Genomic DNA, 9,944 nt, shown 5'->3' on the forward strand with positions numbered 1-9,944 from the left:
TAGCAAACTTGAAAGTATTCTTGATTTTATGTAACTAGAACTTGTAGAATATATGAAGAACACTTAGAACTTGAAGATAGAACTTGAGAGAGATCAATTAGATGAAGAAAATTGAAGAATGAAAGTGTTTGTAGGTGTTTTTGGTCGTTGGTGTATGGATTAGATATAAAGGATATATAATTTTGTTTTCATGTAAATAAGTCATGAATGATTACTCATATTTTTGTAATTTTATGAGATATTTCATGCTAGTTGCCAAATGATGGTTCCCACATGTGTTAGGTGACTCACATGGGCTGCTAAGAGCTGATCATTGAAGTGTATATACCAATAGTACATACATCTAAAAGCTGTGTATTGTACGAGTACGAATACGGGTGCATACGAGTAGAATTGTTGATGAAACTGAACGAGGATGTAATTGTAAGCATTTTTGTTAAGTAGAAGTATTTTGATAAGTGTATTGAATTCTTTAAAAAGTGTATAAATACATATTAAAACACTACATGTATATACATTTTAACTGAGTCGTTAAGTCATCGTTAGTCGTTACATGTAAGTGTTGTTTTGAAACCTTTAGGTTAACGATCTTGTTAAATGTTGTTAACCCAATGTTTATAATATCAAATGAGATTTTAAATTATTATATTATCATGATATTATCATGTATGAATATCTCTTAATATGATATATATACATTAAATGTCTTTACAACGATAATCGTTACATATATGTCTCGTTTAAAAAATCATTAAGTTAGTAGTCTTGTTTTTACATATGTAGTTCATTGTTAATATACTTAATGATATGTTTACTTATCATAGTATCATGTTAACTATATATATATCCATATATATGTCATCATATAGTTTTTACAAGTTTTAACGTTCGTGAATCACCGGTCAACTTGGGTGGTCAATTGTCTATATGAAACATATTTCAATTAATCAAGTCTTAACAAGTTTGATTACTTAACATGTTGGAAACATTTAATCATGTAAATATCAATCTCAATTAATATATATAAACATGGAAAAGTTCGGGTTACTACAGTACCTACCCGTTAAATAAATTTCGTCCCGAAATTTTAAGCTGTTGAAGGTGTTGATGAATCTTCTGGAAATAGATGCGGGTATTTCTTCTTCATCTGATCTTCATGCTCCCAGGTGAACTCGGGTCCTCTACGAGCATTCCATCGAACCTTAACAATTGGTATCTTGTTTTGCTTAAGTCTTTTAACCTCACGATCCATTATTTCGACGGGTTCTTCGATGAATTGAAGTTTTTCGTTGATTTGGATTTCATCTAATGGAATAGTGAGATCTTCTTTAGCAAAACATTTCTTCAAATTCGAGACGTGGAAAGTGTTATGTACAGCCGCGAGTTGTTGAGGTAACTCAAGTCGGTAAGCTACTGGTCCGACGCGATCAATAATCTTGAATGGTCCAATATACCTTGGATTTAATTTCCCTCGTTTACCAAATCGAACAACGCCTTTCCAAGGTGCAACTTTAAGCATGACCATCTCTCCAATTTCAAATTCTATATCTTTTCTTTTAATGTCAGCGTAGCTCTTTTGTCGACTTTGGGCGGTTTTCAACCGTTGTTGAATTTGGATGATCTTCTCGGTAGTTTCTTGTATAATCTCCGGACCCGTAATCTGTCTATCCCCTACTTCACTCCAACAAATTGGAGACCTGCACTTTCTACCATAAAGTGCTTCAAACGGCGCCATCTCAATGCTTGAATGGTAGCTGTTGTTGTAGGAAAATTCTGCTAACGGTAGATGTCGATCCCAACTATTTCCGAAATCAATAACACATGCTCGTAGCATGTCTTCAAGCGTTTGTATCGTCCTTTCACTCTGCCCATCAGTTTGTGGATGATAGGCAGTACTCATGTCTAGACGAGTTCCTAACGCTTGCTGTAATGTCTGCCAGAATCTTGAAATAAATCTACCATCCCTATCAGAGATAATAGAGATTGGTATTCCATGTCTGGAGATGACTTCCTTCAAATACAGTCGTGCTAACTTCTCCATCTTGTCATCTTCTCTTATTGGCAGGAAGTGTGCTGATTTGGTGATACGATCAACTATTACCCAAATAGTATCAAAACCACTTGCAGTCCTTGGCAATTTAGTGATGAAATCCATAGTAATGTTTTCCCATTTCCATTTCGGGATTTTGGGTTGTTGAAGTAGACCTGATGGTTTCTGATGCTCAGCTTTGACCTTAGAACACGTCAAACATTCTCCTACGTATTTAGCAACATCGGCTTTCATACCCGGCCACCAAAAATGTTTCTTGAGATCCTTGTACATCTTCCCCGTTCCAGGATGTATTGAGTATCTGGTTTTATGAGCTTCTCTAAGTACCATTTCTCTCATATCTCCAAATTTTGGTACCCAAATCCTTTCAGCCCTATACCGGGTTCCGTCTTCCCGAATATTAAGATGCTTTTCCGATCCTTTGGGTATTTCATCCTTTAAATTTCCCCCTTTTAAAACTCCTTGTTGCACCTCCTTTATTTGAGTAGTAAGGTTATTATGAATCATTATATTCATAGATTTTACTCGAATGGGTTCTCTGTCCTTCCTGCTCAAGGCATCGGCTACCACATTTGCCTTCCCCGGGTGGTAACGAATCTCAAAGTCGTAATCATTCAATAATTCAATCCACCTACGCTGCCTCATATTCAGTTGTTTCTGATTAAATATGTGTTGAAGACTTTTGTGGTCGGTATATATAATACTTTTGACCCCATATAAGTAGTGCCTCCAAGTCTTTAATGCAAAAACAACCGCGCCTAATTCCAAATCATGTGTCGTATAATTTTGTTCGTGAATCTTCAATTGTCTAGACGCATAAGCAATCACCTTCGTTCGTTGCATTAATACACAACCGAGACCTTGCTTTGATGCGTCACAATAAATCATAAAATCATCATTCCCTTCAGGCAATGACAATATAGGTGCCGTAGTTAGCTTTTTCTTCAATAACTGAAACGCTTTCTCTTGTTCATCATTCCATTCAAATTTCTTCCCTTTATGCGTTAATGCAGTCAAGGGTTTTGCTATTTTGGAAAAGTCTTGGATGAACTTTCTGTAGTAACCAGCTAGTCCTAAAAACTGGCGTATGTGTTTCGGAGTTTTCGGGGTTTCCCACTTTTCAACAGTTTCTATCTTTGCCGGATCCACCTTAATACCTTCTTTGTTCACTATGTGACCGAGGAATTGAACTTCTTCCAACCAAAATGCACACTTTGAAAACTTAGCGTACAATTCTTCCTTCCTCAATACTTCTAACACCTTTCTCAAATGTTCACCGTGTTCTTGGTCATTCTTTGAGTAAATAAGTATGTCATCAATGAAAACAATGACAAACTTGTCAAGGTATGGTCCACACACTTGTTTCATAAGGTCTATGAACACAGCTGGTGCATTAGTTAAACCAAACAGCATGACCATAAACTCGTAATGACCGTAACGTGTTCTGAAAGCAGTCTTTGGAATATCATCTTCTTTCACCCGCATTTGATGATACCCGGAACGTAAGTCAATCTTTGAATAAACAGACGAGCCTTGTAGTTGATCAAATAAGTCGTCGATTCTCGGTAGTGGGTAGCGGTTCTTGATGGTAAGTTTGTTCAACTCTCGGTAGTCGATACACAACCTGAATGTACCATCTTTCTTCTTGACAAACAAAACAGGAGCTCCCCACGGTGATGTGCTTGCTCGAATGAAACCACGCTCTAAAACCAACGCTCGGATACCAATTGAAATGTCCCGTTCTTATTGATTCAAAACGTTCCATATTAATTGATATCGTTGCGAGGTTTTGACCTCTATATGAGACGTTTTTCCAAAGACTGCATTCATTTTTAAAACAAACCATAACCTTTATTTCATCAATAAAGGTTTAAAAAGCTTTACGTAGATTATCAAATAATGATAATCTAAAATATCCTGTTTACACACGACCATTACATAATGGTTTACAATACAAATATGTTACATCGAAATACGTTTCTTGAATGCAGTTTTTATACAATATCATACAAGCATGGACTCCAAATCCTGTCCTTATTTTAGTATGCAACAGCGGAAGCTCTTAGTATTCAGCTGAGAATAAACATGCTTTAAACGTCAACAAAAATGTTGGTGAGTTATAGGTTTAACCTATGTATATCAAATCGTAACGATAGACCACAATATTTCATATTTCAATACACATCCCATACATAGAGATAAAAATCATTCATATGGTGAACACCTGGTAACCGACATTAACAAGATGCATATATAAGAATATCCCCATCAATCCGGGACACCCTTCGGATATGATATAAATTTTGAAGTACTAAAGCATCCGGTACTTTGGATGGGGTTTGTTAGGCCCAATAGATCTATCTTTAGGATTCGCGTCAATTAGGGTGTCTGTTCCCTAATTCTTAGATTATCAGACTTAATAAAAAGGGGCATATTCAATTTCGATAATTCAACCATAGAATGTAGTTTCACGTACTTGTGTCTATTTTGTAAATCATTTATAAAACCTGCATGTATTCTCATCCCAAAAATATTAGATTTTAAAAGTGGGACTATAACTCACTTTCACATATTTTTACTTCGTCGGGAAGTAAGACTTGGCCACTAGTTGATTCACGAACCTATAACAATATATACATATATATCAAAGTATGTTCAAAATATATTTACAACACTTTTAATATATTTTGATGTTTTAAGTTTATTAAGTCAGTTATCCTCGTTAGTAACCTACAACTAGTTGTCCACAGTTAGATGTATAGAAATAAATCGATAAATATTATCTTGAATCAATCCACGACCCAGTGTATACGTATCTCAGTATTGATCACAACTCAAACTATATATATTTTGGAATCAACCTCAACCCTGTATAGCTAACTCCAACATTCACATATAGAGTGTCTATGGTTGTTCCGAAATATATATAGATGTGTCGACATGATAGATCGAAACATTGTATACGTGTCTATGGTATCTCAAGATTACATAATATACAATACAAGTTGATTAAGTTATGGTTGGAATAGATTTGTTACCAATTTTCACGTAGCTAAAATGAGAAAAATTATCCAATCTTGTTTTACCCATAACTTCTTCATTTTAAATCCGTTTTGAGTGAATCAAACTGCTATAGTTTCATATTGAACTCTATTTTATGAATATAAACAGAAAAAGTATAGGTTTATAGTCCAAAAAATAAGTTACAAGCCATTTTTGTAAAGGTTGTCATTTCAGTCGAAAGAACGACGTCTAGATGACCATTTTAGAAAACATACTTCCACTTTGAGTTTAACCATAATTTTTGGATATAGTTTCATGTTCATAATAAAAATTATTTTCCCAGAATAACAACTTTTAAATCAAAGTTTATCATAGTTTTTAATTAACTAACCCAAAACAGCCAGCGGTGTTACTACGACGGCGTAAATTCGGTTTTACGGTGTTTTTCGTGTTTCCGGGTTTTAAATCATTAAGTTAGCATATCATATAGATATATAACATGTGTTTAGTTGATTTTAAAAGTCTAGTTAGAAGGATTAACTTTATTTGCGAACAAGTTTAGAATTAACTAAACTATGTTCTAGTGATTACAAGTTTATAACGTTGAATAAGCCAGCTTTTTATGTATGAATCGAATGATGTTATGAACATCATTACTACCTCAAGTTCCTTGGATAAACCTACTGGAAATTAAAAAAATTGATCTAGCTTCAAAGGATCCTTGGATGGCTTGAAAGTTCTTGAAGCAGAATCATAACACGAAAACAATTTCAAGTAAGATTTCCACTCGAAATAAGATTGTTATAGTTATAGAAATTGAATTAAATTTTGAATATGATTATTACCTTGTATTAGAAAGATAACCTACTGTAAGTAACAAAGGTTTCTTGATCTTGGATGATTACTTGGAATGGATTTAGAAAACTTGGAAGTAAACTTCCAATCTTGGAAGTATTCTTGATTTTATGAAACTAGAACTTTTGGAATTTATGAAGAATACTTAGAACTTGAAGATAGAACTTGAGAGAGATCAATTAGATGAATAAAATTGAAGAATGAAAGTGTTATTTTGAAACCTTTAGGTTAACGATCTTGTTGAATGTTGTTAATCCATTGTTTATTATAACAAATGAGATGTTAAATTGTTATATTATCATGATATTATGATATATAATATATCTTAGTATGATATATATACAGTTAAATGTCGTTACAACGATAATCGTTACATATATGTCTCGTTTCGAAATCATTAAGTTAGTAGTCATATTTTTACATATGTATTTCATTGTTAATACACTTAATAATATATTTACTTATCATTTAACATAATTAACCAAGTGTGTCAATATCTTAATATGATTCATATGTACCTAGTAAGACGTTGTTATAACGATAATCGTTATATATATCGTTTTCGAGTTTCTTAAATTAATAGTCTCATTTTTATGTATATAACTCATTGTTAAAATACCTAATGAGATACATACTTATAATAAAATCATGTTAACTATATATATTTATAACCATATATATGTTATCGTATAGTTTTTACAAGTTTTAACGTTCGTGAATCACCGGTTAACTTGGGTGGTCAATTTGTCTATATGAAACCTATTTCAATTAATCAAGTCTTAACAAGTTTGATTGCTTAACATGTTGGAAACACTTAATCATGTAAATAACAATTTCATTTAATATATATATAAACATGGAAAAGTTCGGGTCACTACAGTATTAAGGCCCAAAAAACAAGAAAGATTCAAACTTTGTCGGAAAAATACCCACTTCGTCGGTTAGAATTGAAGAACAAGTAATTACGAAGGCGGTGCAAAAAGAATCAAGAGAATCGGAGCTAAAACGAAGATTCTAGAGCAAAAACGGTGAAAGACAAGAAATCAAGTTACGATCCAGGGAATCAAGGCTGACCTGCAAGCCATACGGCCTGCCATACGGCCTGCCAGTATGGAAACGGCCTGCCATATACGTGCCACCACACGAGCCACCATACGGCCTGCCTTGCATATGGCCTGCCAAAAACGGGCTACCATATGCCCTGCCATACGCCCTGCCAGGCGTATGCTGGCAAATTCCAAGTCTATTTAAAGGGTTTTTGTCATTCATTCCAACACACACTTCAATTCACTTCTTTCTCTCTCTTGTATAATATTAGTCATACTCTCAAGGCCTTCTCACCTCCGAGCGGGAAATTAAGTACCCGGAGGCGAACGCTGAAGATTGTATTAGGAGCGGTCTGGAGTCTTGAAGTTGTCACTTTTGTATTCGGAACTCGTTTAATCTACTGGTACTTCTATCCTTTATCTTATATAATGTTTTATGATATTATTGCCATGATTAGCGAGTAGTTATCTTTAGTGTATGCTATGATGTAAGCAGTTATAATGCCGAAATAATATTATGGTCTGTGTATGTTGTCGAAATGCTTTCCGATTATGCTTTAAACTCAATCGCTTTTACAACTAATAGAACGTAGTTATGGGCTCTGGTATTGGGAAGTCACGAACCCTGATTCAGAGTACACTATCTGTGTCACCCCTTGGTAAGAGAAGTCTATCGGATACAATGTAAGATCGACCGAGGCACACCGGTTGTAGTAAGTCTATCGAGCTTTGGATTCTGACTGAGGACTCTTTCGTAGTGAAACATCTGACTAGGCCCCTAGTACATTGTCTGTCCCAGACCATGCTGGTGTAGTCACCAAGCATATAAACTTCGTACGTGCACGCTGAAGCACAGCGGTTGTTGTAAGCTGTACCTCTACTAAGTAAGGCCATGGAACACGGTTAGTGTTGACCAGTACACTGCACCATAACGCGGTCTCAAGCATTGCACCCCGCTTGAAGGATTCTTAGTTAATTAAGGAACTGTTTGTTTAGACACATAAATGATTGGACCGTTAGGATAACCGAACGTGTTCATGGAAGTCAGACTTGACTTGGCCATGGTGTTCTGTATGGTTAAACTCTTTTTAAGGGCCTAACTGTCTTTTACCAATCATTAACGAAAGCATTGAGGCACATCACGTCTCTCGGATATGGTAAACCATGTATTCTATTATGCTTAAGAAAGTTTAGACCATTTTGGAATGTTAATACGTCACCCAACCGAGTCGTTCAATTGGATGAGCCGTCTGAACGTGTATGCCTGTAGTCAGACTGCACGGGCATCGGGGGTAAGGGACGTTGCTGTATATTTAGAATCTTCAAGCCTAACGCAGTACCCAGTGACATGTCTTATGACAGGGGCATTTAGGACCAGTGTAATGAATACAAGGCCTTTGCCTATTCATGAGCCAGCATTCCATAATCTCGGCAGAATAACTGATGAGGTCATAGTATGCACTTACTTTAACCTTATCTGAATTACAAATTTTATCGCATTTACTTTATCTGTCTTAATAATTAGAAAATCCCAAAATAAATATTCACTACTCCCTAACTATCTTAGGATACAATATAGGTTCGATGTTACTGATATCTCAAAAATACGACTCTAGGTCATACTTCCCTTACTTATAAGGAGTAGTAAGATTTAGTCCCCGCTAAATATAAATTTAAAACAGTACCCTCTCCCACGAGTGGCTGATCCTGGCGAGCCGCGGCCTAACGACACCGCGCAAATAAAAACCATCCGTTTCGGCCATATCAAGAGAGATACTACTAGTTTTTGGCGCCGCTGCCGGGGAACTGGTATCAGGCAATACTGTTTTCAATCAAACTTATTCACAAGCATTTAGTGGTGTCTAAGAAAGACAATTATACACGAACTTGGTTATTGGATTTTCCGAACAGTCGCCAATTATATTGGGACCAAAAGGATCCTGCCTCTCCGTAGTCGGCCTGGCCACTTGGTTTGTTGAATAGTTTGTGCTGAACTTTGTTACCGAAATACCAGGAAATCAGTAGCCAGAACCAAAAACATATTCCACCATAGGATAGTTAGTTAATTAGATTAGATTACTCTAATTTACCTTAGATTGCCTTAGATTAAATTAGATTACCTTAGAATTAGATTAGTTTAGTTTAGCTTATTATAATTTTGCTTATTTGCGAAAATTAAAAATAAAAAGGCATACCTAGTTATGACCCAAACCCGATCTAGACCAGGGCCGTTGTTATTCATACCTGATCCAGACGCAATAATCTCTAAAGCACGCAAGGAAGCACGAATCAGAAACCAAATGGCGTTACGCGTTACTTTAGCAGAAAACACGAAACCCTCGATTGAAGGTCAAGGAGGACCAATCAGATTTCTCGAGATTCAAGGACTCGTTCGAGTTAAAACATCACATCATCCAGCTCATTCAGAACAGCTGTCAGTTTCATGGATTACCGAATGACGATCCTAATTCTCACCTTGATAAATTTATATCTCTTTCGAACTCCTACAAACAGCCAGGGATAGGACAAGATATAGTCCGGCTATACTTGTTCCCCTATTCTCTCACTCATCATGCTCCAACTTGGTTTGAAGGACTAGAAAAAGATTCCATCACGTCATGGACGGAGATGGCGACTAAATTCCTAACCAAATATTTATTTCCTTCTAAACAAACCAAACTGAAGAATGACATCATTAACTTCAAAAAAAGTTATGATGAATCTCTTTACACTGCATGGGAGCGTTTCAAAAGCCTGCTGAAGAAATGCCCTAATCACCAGTTAGAACGGTCAGCCCAAATCTGTACCTTCTACAATGGTCTTACGGTAAATCATAGGATGACGATCGATGCAGCAGCTCAAGGGAATCTGATGAACCAAACCGCAGATGAAGCATGGGAATTGCTCGAGAACATGACGATGCATCATCATGACTGGAACAGTGGTGAAACAACTTCATCATCTGCCCCACTCTCTACACTTAACAATCA

At 35.8% G+C, this 9,944-nt stretch overlaps 1 non-coding gene across 1 annotated transcript; it reads right to left on the bottom strand.

Annotated features, from left to right (window-relative positions):
- Window positions 1-9,630: 9,630 nt before the first annotated feature.
- Window positions 9,631-9,737, bottom strand: LOC139886931 (small nucleolar RNA R71). The gene has a single exon (XR_011772789.1). It is a non-coding gene; the product is annotated as a small nucleolar RNA R71 (small nucleolar RNA).
- Window positions 9,738-9,944: the final 207 nt, after the last annotated feature.

Source organism: Rutidosis leptorrhynchoides, chromosome 1, assembly GCF_046630445.1.
Source record: "Rutidosis leptorrhynchoides isolate AG116_Rl617_1_P2 chromosome 1, CSIRO_AGI_Rlap_v1, whole genome shotgun sequence".
Taxonomy (NCBI): domain Eukaryota; kingdom Viridiplantae; phylum Streptophyta; class Magnoliopsida; order Asterales; family Asteraceae; genus Rutidosis; species Rutidosis leptorrhynchoides.